Genomic DNA, 17,360 nt, shown 5'->3' on the forward strand with positions numbered 1-17,360 from the left:
GACTCGTTGGTTCATTCAGCCAGTGCTTGCTGAGCATGTGTGTCCCTTGTTCTGGTCGCTGAGACTGCTGATGGGCTTTAGCGGGAGGAATGAGTGAGGCTCCTTGCGGAGGGGACTGTGAGCAGAGCCTGGCAGGAGAGCCATCTGTGACCCACCATGACCCACACCGTCACTGGAAGACATTGGATGGCAGGGCAACAGAAAGACTAGGAGTGGTCAAATTGCTAGTCCTTTCAGTATTTATTTATTTAATTAAAAAATTTTTTTTAGACTTTAAAAAAAATTAATTTTAGAGAGAGGAGAGATGGGGTGGAGAGAGCAGGAAACATCAACGCCCATATGTGCCTTGACCGGGCAAGCCCGGGTTTCGGCAAGCCCAGGTTTCGAACCAGTGACCTCAGTGTTCCAGGTGGACGCTTTATCCACTGCGCCACCACAGGCCAGACAGTCCTTTCAGTATTTTTATACCCGTTTTCAATCTCTGCTGCTTAGGACCGATTTGTTTTAGCAGCTCTGACAGAATACTTGGAGCAGCTTGAACTTGAAAGTGTGTTTACTCTGGTGATTGTTTCTTTTTACTCTTGGTCTTAGCCAAAAGGCCAAGAAGTGACGGTGATAGCTCCTTTTTAAAAGTTGAACCTCAGATGTATTCTTCTACTTTAATTTTTATTCTCTTTTTTCCTATTTTGGACTTACTACCTATTTTTGAGCTTGTGAGTTTCACCAATCTTTTACCTTATTCTCCGATTAAGAAAGTTTCTCTTCTGATACCGTTCAGACATACAAAGCAGGTAAATGTCTTCTAAAGGCTGAAAAAGGTGAAGCGGTTAAAGGAAAAAAAACTCATAGGCACAGACAACAGTATGGTGATTACCAGAGGAGGAGGAGGGGGAAGAGGTGGAGGAGGCTAAAGGGGGGATAGAAAAGCCTGGACCTGGGGTGGTGAACACTGGGTGCAGTTTACAGATCACATGCTATAGGACTGTGTACCTGAGAACCGTGTGATTCTATTAACCAACCAGACAGATGGATGCTCTTAAGTAGTAGCTCTGTCTGGAAGATCCCAGTTCCACTTCTTGAACGTGACTATGCTGTTCTGAGTCAGAGGGAGCACAGAGATGTGGGGGAAGACTGGGTTCTAGAGGTGACGTTCCCGCAGGGGGTCCTGGATCCAGCTTTCCATCCTGCCGCTCGCTGACGGGTGAGACGCAGCCTTTGACCTCACAGCGTCTCATCCCTTCTTCTTTAACATGCTGTCATAGCCCGACTTGTGTCAGGGCTCTGAGCAAATCTCTGCATTATGCTCAGTAGGTATTAGTCATTGTTTTTATTCCCATTCCTCAGATACATTACAGCTCCATGGAGAGCAGTTGCTCAGTATACTTGTCAGATATTGTTGTCGTGGGACTGTTAGGGCTGGGGTTTCTCTGGGTCTCCATGGCCTGAGGCTCTGTTGCCCTCTCTCTGTCCTTTTCTCATTTTTGTATGGCCTTCTTCATCCTGCTTGGCCTCTGTGGGCCAGGTTTGAGATCCTGATCCAAATAAAGGCAGTCTTAGCTTATTAAAGAGAAATTAAGCAGTTGGAAACACTGCAAGTTTGAGGCTTTGAAGTCAGCCCTGGCTTTGAGTCCCAGCCCTTCCAATCAGTCTGCAGCAAATGGAGTTGAGGTAGGTCATTATACCATTTGTCAGTGGTCGTGTTCTTTTTATTTTATGTTTACTTTTCTTTCACATGAGGAAATTTTATTAACACTTTGAAACTGAACATGTTCTAGCACAACCGCCAAGCCTTGCGGCTTCTGACGCTCTTCCAGAAGCTGGCATGTTGGAGTAATCAATTCTGTTTTTTCGTTATTAAAGAGAGGTTTGTGATAATCAGAACAAATATTCTCTCATTTGTTTCTTGAAAACCTAAAATCATACTATCAGTTTCTAGGCCTGCTGCTTAGCAACCTGTCCCACTTGCCTGCCTTGCTTCCTTCCTGTTGTAAAGTACAGTGGGCATGCGATGAGTACAATGGCCATGGACCTGAAAAGCCCCCTCACAGAGGGCTGAGAGGTACAGCGGGGTGCACCGGCAGGCGCTTCTGTCTCTGGTGCCTGGGATGGGGAGTACCGGGGCGGGGAGCACCGGCAGGCACTGCTGTCTCTGATGCCTGGGGCGGGGGGCACCACAGGCACTGCCATCTCTGATGCCCGGGGCCGGGGGCACCGGCAGGCACTGCCGTCTCTGATACCCGGGGCGGGGGGCACCGGCAGGCACTGCCGTCTCTGATACCCGGGGCGGGGGGCACCGGCAGGCACTGGCGTCTCTGATGCCCGGGGCCGGGGCACCGGCAGGCACTGCCGTCTCTGATACCCGGGGTGGGGGGCACCGGCAGGCACTGCCGTCTCTGATACCTAGGGTGGGGGGCACCGGCAGGCACTGCCGTCTCTGATACCCGGGGCGGGGGGCACCGGCAGGCACTGGCGTCTCTGATGCCCGGGGCCGGGGGCACCGGCAGGCACTGCCGTCTCTGATACCCGGGGTGGGGGGCACCGGCAGGCACTGGCGTCTCTGATGCCCGGGGCGGGGAGCACCGGCAGGCACTGGCGTCTCTGATGCCTGGGGCGGGGGGCACCGGCAGGCACTGCTGTCTCTGATGCCCGGATACAGCCCAAACCTGGGAGGCTGAGACGAGCTTCCATGTAGCGCCCTGCCAGGACCTGTTGTGGCAGAGAAGACTGCTCCAGTAGTTGCCACATGAGGAATTTGTAGTGTATTGCCATCAGCCTGCATGAGTTAGAGTTCACTGCAGAGAAAAGACTGCATTCTTCTAACTCTTGAGCACAAGGAAGCTTTTCTTTATCGGGGTTTGGGTTCAGTTCTTTGGAGGTCTAATATGGTGCACGTTCCGCTGTGGCTGCACGTGGGCTGCTCGTGGGCTGCGTGTCCACAGCTCCCCTGTGCACCCCCGACTGCTCACTCTGCCAGGGCGTCCTTCACTCTTCTTAGTGAGGACATTTCCAAGCTTAGTCTCTTTAATCATCCATGTACCATTTTCATGGTTGATAGAAGAACTGAGATTTCCTTCCCGAAACCTCTGACCCTTGAGCACAGTGTGATATGACTGGGCAGAAACTATACTTGCACATCTTCCTTAGTGCTATCTCCTGGAAGCCGTGCTGTGAACTGTCACACCATCATCTGTCTGCTGCCAGTCATATAGAGGCTCTGACTTCTCTCTGACATGGGTTCATCCTTTCTTCAGTGTCTGGACCAGTTGGAACAATATGAATGATAGTTCAGAGGACTGTCGGAGGCAGTCATTAGACTCTCCCGTCAGGCTCAGAAGCAGCATAACGTGGCATTTGACTTTTCACGGAGAGTATGCTTGATAATTTCATGTTATTGTCTTTATTTCTCTCTCTCTCTTTTTTTTTTTAACAAGGACAGAGAGAGGGATAGATAGGGACAGACAGGAACGGAGAGAGATGAGAAGCATCAATCATCAGTTTTTCATTGCGACACCTTAGTTGTTCATTGATTACTTTCTTATATGTGCCTTGACCGTGGGCCTCCAGCAGACTGAGTAACCCCTTGCTCGAGCCAGTGACCTTGGGTCCAAACTGGTGAGCTTTTTGCTCAAGCCAGATGAACCTGCACTCAAGCTGGCGACCTCAGGGTCTCGAACCTGGGTTCTTGGCATCCCAGTTTGATGCTCTGTCTACTGCACCACCGCCTGGTTAGGCTGTCTTTATTTCTCTTACTGAGAGTGACCCACTCCAAGGAAAGAAAGAAACCACTTCCTTCCATTCCCTTCTTCTTGCTCTGTTCAAAGAAGTAGGGTGGCTGTGGAATGTTCTCCAGCTCTCCGCACTGAGATGCTGTGAATGACGGCATAGGACTCCCCAGCCGTTACAGAGCAGAGTCTCCCATGGTTTAGAAGCAGTGCTCCCTGGTTCACCTGTTCAGTGAGGCCACCCTCCAGGCCCACCTGACAGGGCAGCCAGATGCAAGGTGGAATGGGTGGACGCACAGAGGCGACTCTCTCTCTCTCCCCTCTCCTGCAGCCATGGCTCAATGGAGCAAGTTGTCCCCGGGTGCTGAGGATGGCTCCATGGCCTCCACCTCAGGCAGTGAAAGAAAATGGCTCGGTTGCTGAGCAGTGGAGCAAGGGCCCCAAATGGGCAGAGCATTGCCCCTTAATGGGCTTGCCAGGTGGATCCCAGGTAGGGTACATGTGGGAATCTGTCTCTGTTTTCCACCTCTCACTAAAAAAAAAAAAGAGACTTTTTGAAAGATGCACAGACAGTATTACTGTAGGAACATGTGTTAGAAATAACCTAAAACTATTAAATAATTTTTAATAATATTTACATATCTTGTCTTGAAGTGTTATTGTATTGATCATTGTAAGAATAGGAGAAAACAAAAACCAGTTGGGAAGTATAATAGTATTGTATTAATAACATGATAAAAATTTAGACTATGAAATTTCAGTTTGCGTACTTTTAAACAACAATTTATTTTTTTTAATTTATTTTTTTATTTTTATTTTTCCTTTTACAGAGACAGAGTCAGTCAGAGAGAGGGATAGACAGGGACAGACAGACAGGAACGGAGAGATGAGAAGCATCAATCATTAGTTTTTCGTTGCGCATTACAACACCTTAGTTGTTCATTGATTGCTTTTTCGTATGTGCCTTGACCTTGGGCCTTCAGCAGACCCCGAGTAACCCCTTGCTTGAGTCAGCGACCTTGGGCTGAAGCTGGTGAGCTTTTTGCTCAAATCAGATGAACCTGCGCTCAAGCTGGCGACCTTGGGGTCTTGAACCTGGGTCCTCCTCATCCCAGTCCGATGCTTTACCCACTGTGCCACTGCCTGGTCAGGCAGATTGCATACTTTTAATTGTAGGTCCTTGTGTAATGCTGCAGTTAAATCTGACTCATGCACAAAAGCATACTTTAATTTTCTTTAATATTCTCTCTTGGACATAGTACAGTGTAGTTTATATTATAATTTCTGTTTACCTTCATCAACACAACTTGAATCCCTCCAATTTTAATAAAATTATTATATTTTTAATGTTTCACCAGTTTTAAATTCTTACTCCTCCGGGTCTCTGTAGGCTAACAACCGCTGTTTTTTTTTAACACAAACATTACTTTGGGAATAAAAGATTATTTTCTCTTATTTAATGCTATATGAAAAACAGCCTGCTATATTAGGTGACATACTGTAATTGGGTATTGAGACTTTTCCTCACTGGGCACTTTTCTCTTGCCTGATATTGGCAGTTTTAGTTCTGTATCAATTTTTAGGTCTTCCTAGATATGTTTCAATCTTTTATATAAATTCAGCATTCAAATTTTATTTTATTAAGTTGTCTCAGTATTCCTGTCTTCTCATTGGCTTGTCTAGTTAGTTCATCCCTCTCCCCCCCCCGCCCCCACCGTGCCAACCCTCAGGGATCTTTAATTCTAAGTTTTGGTTTCTTTTCTAGGTCTTTTTCTTGATGCATGTTTCTTTTAGGGTTGTTCTTGTCTCCCCTGCTTCTCCTGTTCCTCTGAGTGACTGTTTCCAATTTTACTTTAAATATCTGTTTTTAAACTCTTACTGCTTCAGGCCTGGATGAAACTAAGTTCTTACTTGAAATTTTAGACTGGTGTTTTACTATGAGTAAGTTGAAAATATATTCTTTTGTAATGCTACGGAATGAAAGCTTTGAAAGATTTTTATTTTAATTGGAGACAGAGGTCATACCATAGAACTCAGGGAGTTTTCTCACTATTGAGGTTATACTTTATGTTGTCATTAAAAATCTTTATACTTAGATTTTTGCAGTAATATGTAAGAGTACACACATAACTGATATCAAGTCAATTTAACAGTTAAAAAAATTTTTTTTTGTTTATTCATTTTAGAGAAGAGAGGCAGAAAGAGAGAGAAACAGAAAGAGAGAGAGAGAGAGAGTAAAGGGGGGTGGTGGGAGGAGCAGGAGCATCAACTCCCATCTGTGCCTTGACTAGGCAAGCCCAGGGCTTCGAACCAGTGACAACCTCAGTATTCCAGGTTGACGCCTGATCCACTGCGCCACCACAGGTCAGGCCAATTTAACACTTTTTAAAGATTTTATTTATTGGTTTTACAGAGAAGCGGGGAGCAAGAAGCATCAACTCATAGTTGCTTCACTTTAGTTGTTTATTGGTTGCTTGTCATGTGGGCTTTGACCAAGCAAGCCCAGGGTTTCGAACTGGCGACCTTAGTGTTCTAGGTTGATGATCTGTCCCCTATACCACCACAGGCCAGGCTCAATTTGACATTGGGCCATAGGAAACATAGGCATGAGTTTGCCCCACAATTAGAGTTAGCTGACTTCTAATTTAAGTTACTGTCTTCTATATCAGTTGATAAAATTTATTTTCATATTAGAGTTGAATATTTATTTGAATTGTAGGAAGAGTGCTAGTTTTTTTTTTTTTTTGTATTTTCCAAAGCTGGAAACAGGGAGGCAGTAAGACAGACTCCCTCATGCGCCTGACCGGGATCCACTTGGCATGCCCACCAAGGGGCGATGCTCTGCTGCAACTGGAGCCATTCTAGCGCCTGAGGCAGAGGCCATAGAGCCATCCTTAGCGCCCAGGCCAACTTTGCTCCAGTGGAGCCCTGGCTGCGGGAGGGGAAGAGACAGAGAGGAAGGAGAGGGGGAGGGATGGAGAAGCAGATGGGTGCCTCTCCTGTGTGCCCTGGCCGGGAATCGAACCTGGGACTCCTGCACGCCAGGCTGACGCTCTACTACTGAGCCAACCGGCCAGGGCAGGAAGAGTGCTATTTAAATGCATACCTGGCATACTCAGGAAGTAAAAATACTAACTTGTAAATTAAGTTTGTAAGCATGGAGGCATTTGCATATGGCTACTGCCTGTGTCCTGCAGTTAAAACTGTAGTATAAGGTCTACCGGAAAGTTCTGTCCGTTTCTATCAACAAGTTTTGACACGTAAGCACATGTTTATTTGGCGCATGTGTGCCTCTCTATTTTTTTCACTTAATGTATACATACTGACGTAGCAAATGAACTAAAACAAAGTTGATTCACGTTAGTCTTATGTGTGAAGCGATAGTGTATCCATGGCTACTGATAAAGTTCATTTATGCCACTGTAATTACAAATTTCAACAAGGAAGAAATGCTACAGAAGCATGTCTGTCGCATCCACCATATTCCCCGGACTTAGCACTCTCCAACTATCACTTGTTTTTGTCCTTACAAAATTTTTTGAAGGGCAAAAAATTCAAAAATGAAGAAGATATCAAACAAGCACTGGTTCAATTTTTCGCATCAAAAGATAAAACATTTTTCAAAAATGGGATATACAAATTGCCCTAACGCTGGCAAGAAATCATTAATAATAATGACAACTATATTATTTAATAAAGTTTATTGACGGTAAGAAAAATTTGAATTTGTTTTTTTTTTTGTTTTTTTTGTATTTTTCTGAAGCTGGAAACGGAGAGAGACAGTCAGATAGACTCCCGCATGTGCCCGACCGGGATCCACCCGCCACATCCACCAGGGGGCGATACTCTGCCCCTGCGGGGCGTCGCTCTGTTGCGATCAGAGCCACTCTAGCACCTGGGGCAGAGGCCAAGGAGCCATCCCCAGTGCCCGGGCCATCTTTGCTCCAATGAAGCCTTGGCTGCGGGAGGGGAAGAGAGAGACAGAGAGGAAGGAGAGGGGGAGGGGTGGAGAAGCAGATGGGCGCTTCTCCTGTGTGCCCTGGCCGGGAATCGAACCTGGGACTCCTGCACACCAGGCCGACGCTCTACCACTGAGCCAACCGGCCAGGGCTTGTATTTTGTTTTATTTCAAAAACGGACAGAACTTTCCGGTAGACCTTATATAATTTCTAGTTTAGGAAGTACCAGAATGTGAAATGCATATTGTTAGTGATGGATTTGGATTTCTCACTAACAGTGCTGAGAAAACTATGTTATAAATAAATGTATTTTCTAGTACTGAAGGAATTGAAATTTTAATCATTTTTATTTTTTATAAATATGAATTTTTAATTACTTAAAGCCAAGTGTAGGCACTGAATTTTGGTATTTTTTTAAAAGAAAATTTCTCATAATGATGAAAGAATGTATTGAGTTTTGCTTAGACAGCCTCCTGATTTTTGACAGTTATATTAGTTGGGTAGCAGAGTTTGTAAGGCTTTTTTCTGTCAGCCAGGTTGGAAAAATGTTTTTGCAAAGAAAGACAAAGGCGCAGTTGGTGAGAGCCCGTTGAACTTGGTGGCAGATAGGTGAGCCCAGCGGTGTGATGGGCACAGGGGCCACCTTCACGCTGGTGCAGACCTGGTGGTGTTTCTGCTTACACACCTGAGCCCGAGAGGTGTGCAGCCCGCTTCCTCATGTAGATGCAGAGGGTCCTTTTTACTTAAGGTCTGGTTACCTAAATATAACATTCCTTCCCCCCACCTAGGTTCTTTGGCCTCTGCCAGCCTTGAAGACTGAGCGACCTGGCACTGAGTTGTGTGTGTGTGTGTGTTCACAAGAATCAGGCTTGTGTCCTCCTCCTCCCTTATGGTCCTTCTCAGCTGTCAGGTGTCCTAAGTGCAAAGCCAAAACTTTTTTTTTTTTTTTTTTTTTTTTTTTTTAATATATTTTTATTTATTCATTTTAGAGAAAGACAGAGAAAGATAGAGAGAGATAAGGGCGGAAGAGCAGGAAGCATCAACTCCCATATGTGCCTTGACCGGGCAAGCCCAAGGTTTCAAACTGGCGACCTCATGGTTCCAGGTCAATGCTTGATCCACTGCACCACCACAGGTCAGGCACAAAGCCAAAACTTAATCAATACTTGTTAGCTTTAGACTAGAACTTACTATTTCTCCTAACCTTGCTATTTCTGATGCCAGGATATGCTAGTGTGATCAAAGACTGGTTTTTCAGTCCCAGGCAGCTGAATCCTGGGAAGTGGTTTATTTTTTCTTAACCATGAATGCTGTTAGAAGTGCACACTCAACAAGATGTAGGTAATGCCAGAGCAGGTTTGAATGATGCCTTTGTTTCCCCTGAGCCTAGGGGGAAGATGGGAAAAGCCCTTGTTAGCCTCAGCCCCTCAGGTGACTGGATCTAGGACATCATTGACCTAGGGAAGGGGCGTCTTTTTCTCATTCGGTCTATGACAGACAGTGCCTCTCTGTGATTTCCTGTCCCTCTAATGGGCTCCTTTTTGCAAAGCATCTACTGAATGCCTTTATTATTCTCTCCCCTACCCCCATTTCTTTTTTAATTTTGAAAAACTTTAGACACAAACATAATTAGAGAATTATAATTAGTGTGATTTTCTGTCTGCCCATCACACAGATTCTGTAATTGTCATTTTCTAACCAGTCTTACATGATCGGTTTCACAGCTCTTTTTTTCCTGAGGTATTTATTGTAAGCAGAACCCAGACGCTCATGTTCTGTGCCTGCCTCCTTTCCACTTCGAACCCTGGGCTTTTTTTTTTTTTTTTTTACTTAGCCACAGAGACATTATCACCTGTAACAACATAATTTTTTGGTGTCATCTAATTAATACTCAGTTCATTTTCCAGTTTCTTTGATTTTTTTTCTGGGAAAAAAATTTCTTTCTACATTTCATTTGTTGGCAATAGGATTCAAACAAGCACCAAAAATTGCACTTAGTCGTTAGGAATGTTAAGTGTCTTGTACTCTAGGGAGAGGTTATCATCTTTTTTCATGTTGTGGATTCATTTGGTATATTGGTGAATCCTTTGAGTCCTCTTTCTGAATGTTTTTTATGAATAAGATAAAATAGATGACAAAGAAAACCAATTGTCATGAAGTAAAATTATCAAGATATTTTTAAAATGTAAATTTATGACATGGTAGTCATTTGTACTTGATTTTTTAGTTTGTACTTCTTTCCTAATGTATTATATAACAAGATACATTGAGTTATCTAATAAAATGCCGGAAATTTAAAATATGAGCATGTATTGTATTTCAAACTGTGTGTACTCATTGCAATATGACACAAAAATATGTGTGATTCCTGTTGATGACAAAATTACAGCCATTGTTATTAGTGCTGTAGTTTGTTGCCTACATTTAGGAAAAAAGAAAGTGTTAATTTCTGCTGGAGGTTGGTGAAAATAAGATTGTAAAATATTTTTTCACATCCAGATCAGAGAACCTCTGAATTCTGTCCACAAGGTGCTGCTCTGGAATAAAGGGTTTTTTTGTTTTTTGTTTGTTTTTTAACAGAGACAGAGAGAGAGTCAGATAGAGGGATAGATAGGGACAGACAAGAACAGAGAGAGATGAGAAGCATATATCATTAGTTTTTCATTGTGACACCGTAGTTCATTGATTGCTTTCTCAGATGTACCTTGACTGTGGGCCTTCAGCAGACCGAGTGGACCCCTTGCTCGAGCCAGCGACCTTGGGTCCAGACTGGTAAGGTGAGCCTTGCTCAAACCAGATGAGCCTGGCATTCAAGCTGGCGACTTCGGGGTCTCGAACCTGGGTCCTCTGCATCCCAGTTTGACACTCTGTCCACTGTGCCACTGCCTGGTCAGGCTGGAATAAAGGTTTTAAGAAAGGCTCTTTCTATAGTTTTTGTTTCACTGGCTTTTTTTCTCTTTATGCCAACGTGTCAAGTTCTCCTCGACCTCCTAGTCTTTGTCTTTGCTGTTCTGTTTGCCTGGATCATCCTTCTTGCCTTTAATGAGACTGGCTCCTCCTCATTCATGTCTCAAGTGAAAGGTCACTTTCTTAGGAAGACCTCCCAATGTTTTCTGCTAGTAATTATGTCTGTTTGTTTACTTTGATGATTTTCTTTGACTATGAAGCTCAGAAGGCAAGAACCACATCTTGCCTGCCACAATATGCTCAGTGCTGGGAACAGGGGACACGTAGGTAGTGCTTGAAAAGTGTTTATCAAATGAATAAGCTCATACTAGACATTGTATTTCCAGTTACTTTCCCTACTTTCATATGTGTATAGAGCAGTAGTTAAACTTAGTATTGTTATTGGTACTTTATAATACATAGGTCCTCAGTGCCACTGGTCAGTCCTTTTGCACATTTCTTGGTGGCTCTTTGGGCTCTCTGATGTTATACTTGGTGAGTCAGGTTCTTACACAGTGCTTTCTCTCTAGGTAAATGGTACCATCATCCCCTCAGTGCCGAGGCACAACCCTGGGCATCATTTTTGCCACTTAATTCCCTCTTCCCTCACCTGCAATATCTAGACATCATGATATGGCCCATCATTCCTGCTGTTTGCCCTAAATTCTCTGAAATTCCTTATTTCTGTATCACCGTCATCCTTTCTGGTCCAAACTGTGTATTTCCCCTGGGTTATGCAGTATCTCATAATTGGCCTTCTCACGTCACTCATAATGTCTCTTCGGTCTGTTCTGCATGTTGCTTCAAACACCTAGGAAGACAGAAGCCATTAGGCATGAGCTAGCTTCTGCTGTTTTCTGTTTTCCAAATATTGCTATATATTTAATGGCTTTCCATTACTCTTGAGGTTAAAAGCCATAGTTCTTAATAGGTCCTACCAGTCTTCATGTGATTTACGCATCCCTCTTGTCTTTGGCCATGTTTATGGGGTGATTTTCTCACCACAGGTTCATTGTGCTCCTGACCTCCTTTCTGGAATTCTCCCCATGTTGCAGGGCGAGCACGTAGTTACCTCGTAGCTGTTGGCTTGAATGTCTCCTTAGGGAAGGCTTTCCTGGCCCTCAGCAGCCCAGCGGAGTCAGGCCCCCGTTCTGTTCCCTCACCTTACTTGAAGATGTGATCCATGGCTTTCTCTGTGGAAAGAGTATTATTACCACACAGTGATGATTGTTGTGTTCCTAATTGTGTCTGCAGCCTGTGTCTCAGTGCCTGGGCTCTCAGTCAGTGTTTCTCAAGTTCTGAGAATGGCTGGGCTCAAGAGTTTCTCTTAGCCTAATGTTGGGGTTCTAGAATATAGCATGGTGAAACTGTCTGCTTGGGGGGTGGTGCCTAGCAGTTTTGCTTGTCATCTGTGTTAAATTTGTACTGAAGAAAGTTAACACTGTCTTGATCTCAAGTATCATACACTCTGCTTAGAAGTGCGCTGTGATATGAAGGACCTTAAACAGACACGGCTTTTTGGCAAGTTTGATCATCAGCACTTTGACCGATGCTTCCCTATTTGTGATCAAGTTCTAGTAGGTGGTTTGTAAACCCATTTTTGTCCAGTCCTAGATGACTGACTGCGAGGGAGTGAAATAGTCTCCCTACCTTCTCGTTGAAATGCTTCACAGTACCTGGCAAATAATAGTTTTGTTAGTACAGTATTGTACTTATTTTGCTCAATCTGGAATTTATTTATTTATTTATTTATTTTTAACTTTTTTTTTTTTTTTTTTTTCCTGAAGCTGGAAACAGGGAGAGACAGTCAGACAGACTCCCGCATGCGCCCGACCGGGATCCACCCGGCACGCCCACCAGGGGCGACGCTCTGCCCACCAGGGGGCGATGCTCTGCCCATCCTGGGCGTCGCCATGTTGCGACCCTCCTGGGTGTCGCCATGTTGCGACCAGAGCCACTCTAGCGCCTGGGGCAGAGGCCACAGAGCCATCCCCAGCGCCCGGGCCATCTTTGCTCCAATGGAGCCTTGGCTGCGGGAGGGGAAGAGAGAGACAGAGAGGAAGGCGCGGCGGAGGGGTGGAGAAGCAAATGGGCGCTTCTCCTATGTGCCCTGGCCGGAAATCGAACCCGGGTCCTCCGCACGCTAGGCCGACGCTCTACCGCTGAGCCAACCGGCCAGGGCTGGAATTTATTTTTTAATAGTATGAGTCAAGTAATAGTATAAAGACTTGACCTGAATCCTAAACATTAAATCTTAGACATTAGCCAGTTTTTCTACTGAATAATAGTAGATTGAATTGCAGTTTGTTCATGATACTCGGTTGATATACATGTTAGGGTCTCTTTTCAGGTCTGATTTTTTTGTTCTCTGATATAACTGCCTAATTTTTTTTTTAAAGATTTTATTTATTCATTATAGAGAGGGGAGAGAGAGAGAGAGAGAGAGAGAGAGAAGGGGGGAGGAGCAGGAAGCATCAACTCCTATATGTGCTTTGACCAGGCAAGCCCAGGGTTTTGAACCGGCAACCTCAGCGTTTCCAGGTTGACGCTTTATCTACTGCGCCACCACAGGTCAGGCTCTATAACTGCCTAATTCTTGTGCCAGTACAAACCAAAATCATTGTTGCTTTCTAGTAAGTTTTTTATTTAAAATATTTTCTTAGCTACCTTTTTTCTGTAGTCCATACCTTTATAATCATTTTTTGATTTTCATCTACACATAGTACAAACTTAAACAATTTTAAGTTTTTAAATCTTGCTTTTGACTGATTTTCTAAGTTTTTATTCGAGTCAGTTGATATGTTGAGCGTTATAAGTAAATATATATATTTCTCTTTTCTGTAGTTGTATGCCAGTTGAAGAATCATTGAACTTGACTCATTTAATACATACTTTTATTGACACTGTTGATCTGTTTTCATGTTTTTCAGTGTTTGGGATACTGTCTAAAGCAGGGGTAGTCAACCTTTTTATACCTACCGGCCACTTTTGTATCTCTGTTAGTAGTAAAATTTTCTGACTGCCCACCGGTTCCACAGTAATGGTGATTTATGAAGTAGGGAAGTATTGTAACTTGACTTTATAAAATTTATAAAGCAGAGTTACAACAAGTTAAAGCATATAATAATAATTACCAAGTACTTTATGTCGGATTTTCGCTAAGTTTGGCAGAATAAATCTTTATAAAACAACTTACTATAGTGTAATCTATCTTTTTATTTATACTTTGGTTGCTCTGCTACCGCCCACCATGAAAGCTGGAACGCCCACTACTGGGTGGTAGGGACCAGGATGACTACCACTGGTCTAAAGTATCTGTAGAATTCATTTGCAAGTTGAGGTAATTAGATTAATAACCAGACCAAGGCAGTTGCTTCAGCTCTGATTATTCTTTAGCACAGACGTCTGCTGTGGTCAAGGGAGCGGAAACAGCCCTACAGGAACAAGTGTTCTTTCGCTCCTCTGCCAAGTCGTGCCTCGCAAGTCGTGAGGTTTGCCGTGTGCAGTGCTTGGAGGTGTGTGCTCCTCAAACTCAGGATGCCCCTTTTTAGTACTGGATGTATGTAACCTGTCTTCGGAGAGTCATGTTTAAGTGATAATCCGGTATTCGGCAAGGTGTATTAGAGATCTGTGTTAATGTAATGGTCAGATTCTGTGGAGGGTCAGCAGGAACTGGTTGGGAGAAGCCCCAGTCAGTCTCATCAGACAGCAGTGAGTTCCCAGGGGAGTGGGGCGTGTAGTGCTGCTTTGTCTGTTAAAAATGATCAGTGGTGCTTCTGAGAAGCGCCTTTTGTAAATTGTAAGCGCCACCTCCCTGTTGTTCAGAGATATGTCTCAGTGCCCAAAGCAGCAAGAGAGGAGCAGGAACACTTCTGCTCCCCTAAGGTTCTGGCCCCCAGACAGCAGTAGCTGGAAAGGCGAAGAAACAGTAGCCAAGGGGCAGCTCCCCTTCCTCACCCTTCTCTGCACCTGACCAGCTGCTGCTCCAGTGGGCCGACAGCAGAGGGTAAGGAAGAGAGGGCAGGCCACTTTTGTTTGCTCTTTGGACATTAGAGCCAGTGTCACATGAAACCTGTAGCAGACTTGCCTAGTGGTTAGGAGGAGGTCTGTGAGATGCACAAGGCTTTCTTTCCTGTCTCCTCATGTTCCTTGTGACTGCGTGAGGCTGTGCGTGTCGAGCGCTCTGACACACCCCGGCACACCGTGTGCTCCATCAAGAAGCAGTGCCTGTTGCTGCTGTTGCTGTTCCCATAGAGGCTTTGGTAATAGACACTGGTAATATTCCAGTTGAGATTATATGTGATTATGTTGTCTAGTAAGAGGTGACCAATTTATATTATTTACTTGAATTAGAATTTTATAATCTTGTTTATAATAAACTAACATACATATTGAAAGTTTTGGTATTTCTGTCTTCTACAGTATCTATTAACACTAAGCATAAAGATTATTTTGTAATTTTTTTCTTTGACCAGATGCAATATTGTCATTTAAAATTATATTTTCACATATAATAAAAATTACATAGACTGGGCATGAGTAAGGTATTATTAACACTTGGTGAAATGTCTTAAGTATTTTAAAATATAACGTAAAAATTCATATTTTTCTAAAGAAATCAGCTTTTGCTGATTTTGACAATGGAAGGTCAAATACAAGATAATAGTAGAGTACCCGAGGTCTTGATATATGATACTTTGAGTTTACGATGCTCATTCACATAAAAACTTTAAAAAATTGAAATGTGAGTGTTTCACCGTACTCCGTTAGCATCATACTTAGACTACGTGGGTGAACTTGTTTGGTTGCGTGTGGTAGAAGAACACACAGTAACGCGGGAATGAGTGAGGAGGCTGGCATCCCCAGTGCGCTTACCTACACCATTCTACACCATTACATACACGACTGTTATAGGTGCAAGGATTCTGTTTGTGTTAGGCTAGGGTGTGTTTTGACTTATACCCAAATTCAGGTTACGTCACTGTCATAGGAATGGAGCTGTGTCATGACCCAAGGACCTGCTGTATTTATTTTAAAATAAGGATTTTCAGCAGCACTGAGAACTTAATTATTTGGTTCAGTGCTCTTTGAGGACTTGGAGTATCATATTATCCATTTCCAAGATAATATCATTAGGGGTATAGATACGATTTTCAATTGATCTCTGATATATAGGGGGAATTTAGTTGTCTGTTAAGTTCTTGTTTTTCGTAAGTCAGCCTTTTAAACCTGAAGTTTTCCAGAAGGAAAGTACTTCTTCTAAAGATGCTTCACTGTGCCCATTAACACGCTGTGCAGATAGTGCTGGGCTGTTTCTGTTCGCACACGCATGCGCACACTCTGGAGGAGGATTTCTTTTGTCTTTTATCAAACTTACCTACTTTGATATTATTGCCTTTTTACATGTGACTTTTTTTTAGTGGTTTTGGTATTTAATTTAGTGTTTTTGTGATATGTGGGATTTAAACTTAATCGAGAGCTTGGGGTTTTATATAGCTCAGCTTTCAGAATCACTCCATGTAGAATAGAACACTTAGACTATTGAGTTGAAAATGGGAGTTAAAATGAACATAAATAGAATTCAACATATTTAATAATAAATAAGTATAGTTTCCGTGATTCTTTTATTAAATGTTACTGTTCTGTTTCGATGTAATATCTTCAGAATCAAAGATAAAAATATTTGCTATAAGAATTAGCATAAGTAACATCCTGACTAAATTAAGATTATATACTAGTATGAAGTAAAAGCACTATTTTAGGGTTTTAGATTTACCATTCCCTGATTTTGAAATTTGTAACAGAGCCAAACAAGATTACTGTGAAAATATTTGTACTGAACGCTCAGTGAAGAGTTTTTATTTACCTTTTTTTTATTAAAAACTTGATAAAAGTGCATTGTATACATTGTTCATCCTAGAATCAAGTGTTCATCAAACATTTGTAGTTTCCCCTCATACCCCCCCAAAAGGTTTTTAACTGGTGATGCAGAATATTTGTCATCTACCAAATTAAAAACTGCAGGTTTGTAAACTTGGCACTCGGAAAGAAGTAGGTGCCATGAAGTGATTAAGTGTTGGCGTGTGTACACCTGCTGTCAGGAAATAAACTCCCCATATGTTGCGGTTGGCATTCATGCATCTTGAGAATGGATTGAAGGGGAGCCGCCGCCGCGCTCTGTACCCTTTATCTATCTCCAGCAGTGTGCTCTCTGCGCCACCGTGAATGATCACCTCTGCTTCAGTGAGGGGCACGGTGCGTTCACAGATGTGCTCCAAGGCAAGTGGGACTCCTTACAGAGTGCTGTAACGAGCTGGTGGGGGGACTCATTCAAGTGCTAGTGCAGCACTTACACCAACGAGAAAACAGATTTGTCTGTTTTGAAACATTTAATTTTTCTTTTTATGAAAACTTGCGCCTGAGACACATTGATTTTTTCACGTTGTATCACGTCATGTCAAAATAATATCCCCCGACATGTGAGTCCTAATGAAAGAAAATGAATATCTCAATTTTTTTTTTAAATAAGTACTTAGATGTGAACTGCATCAGTGAGACATCTGAACTTCATAAACGTGTTTCTGGAGTAACTCAACTAAATCTTATTGCATGGAATACAGGTTTTAGAACCCTAGGGGTAGTCAGGTCAGAAAATTTGTCCTTTGCACAATCACAAAGTTTCCTTAAAATGGACAGGGATGTTTTATTTACATTTAATTATATATTGAGATGT

General features: G+C 43.2%; 1 protein-coding gene across 1 annotated transcript in view; it reads left to right on the top strand.

The window, feature by feature from the left end:
• CDC73 (cell division cycle 73) overlaps positions 1–17,360 on the top strand; it is an 80,212-nt gene that overhangs the window by 29,556 nt on the left and 33,296 nt on the right. The window lies entirely within an intron of this gene.

Source organism: Saccopteryx bilineata, chromosome 1 (assembly GCF_036850765.1).
Source record: "Saccopteryx bilineata isolate mSacBil1 chromosome 1, mSacBil1_pri_phased_curated, whole genome shotgun sequence".
Classification (NCBI taxonomy): domain Eukaryota; kingdom Metazoa; phylum Chordata; class Mammalia; order Chiroptera; family Emballonuridae; genus Saccopteryx; species Saccopteryx bilineata.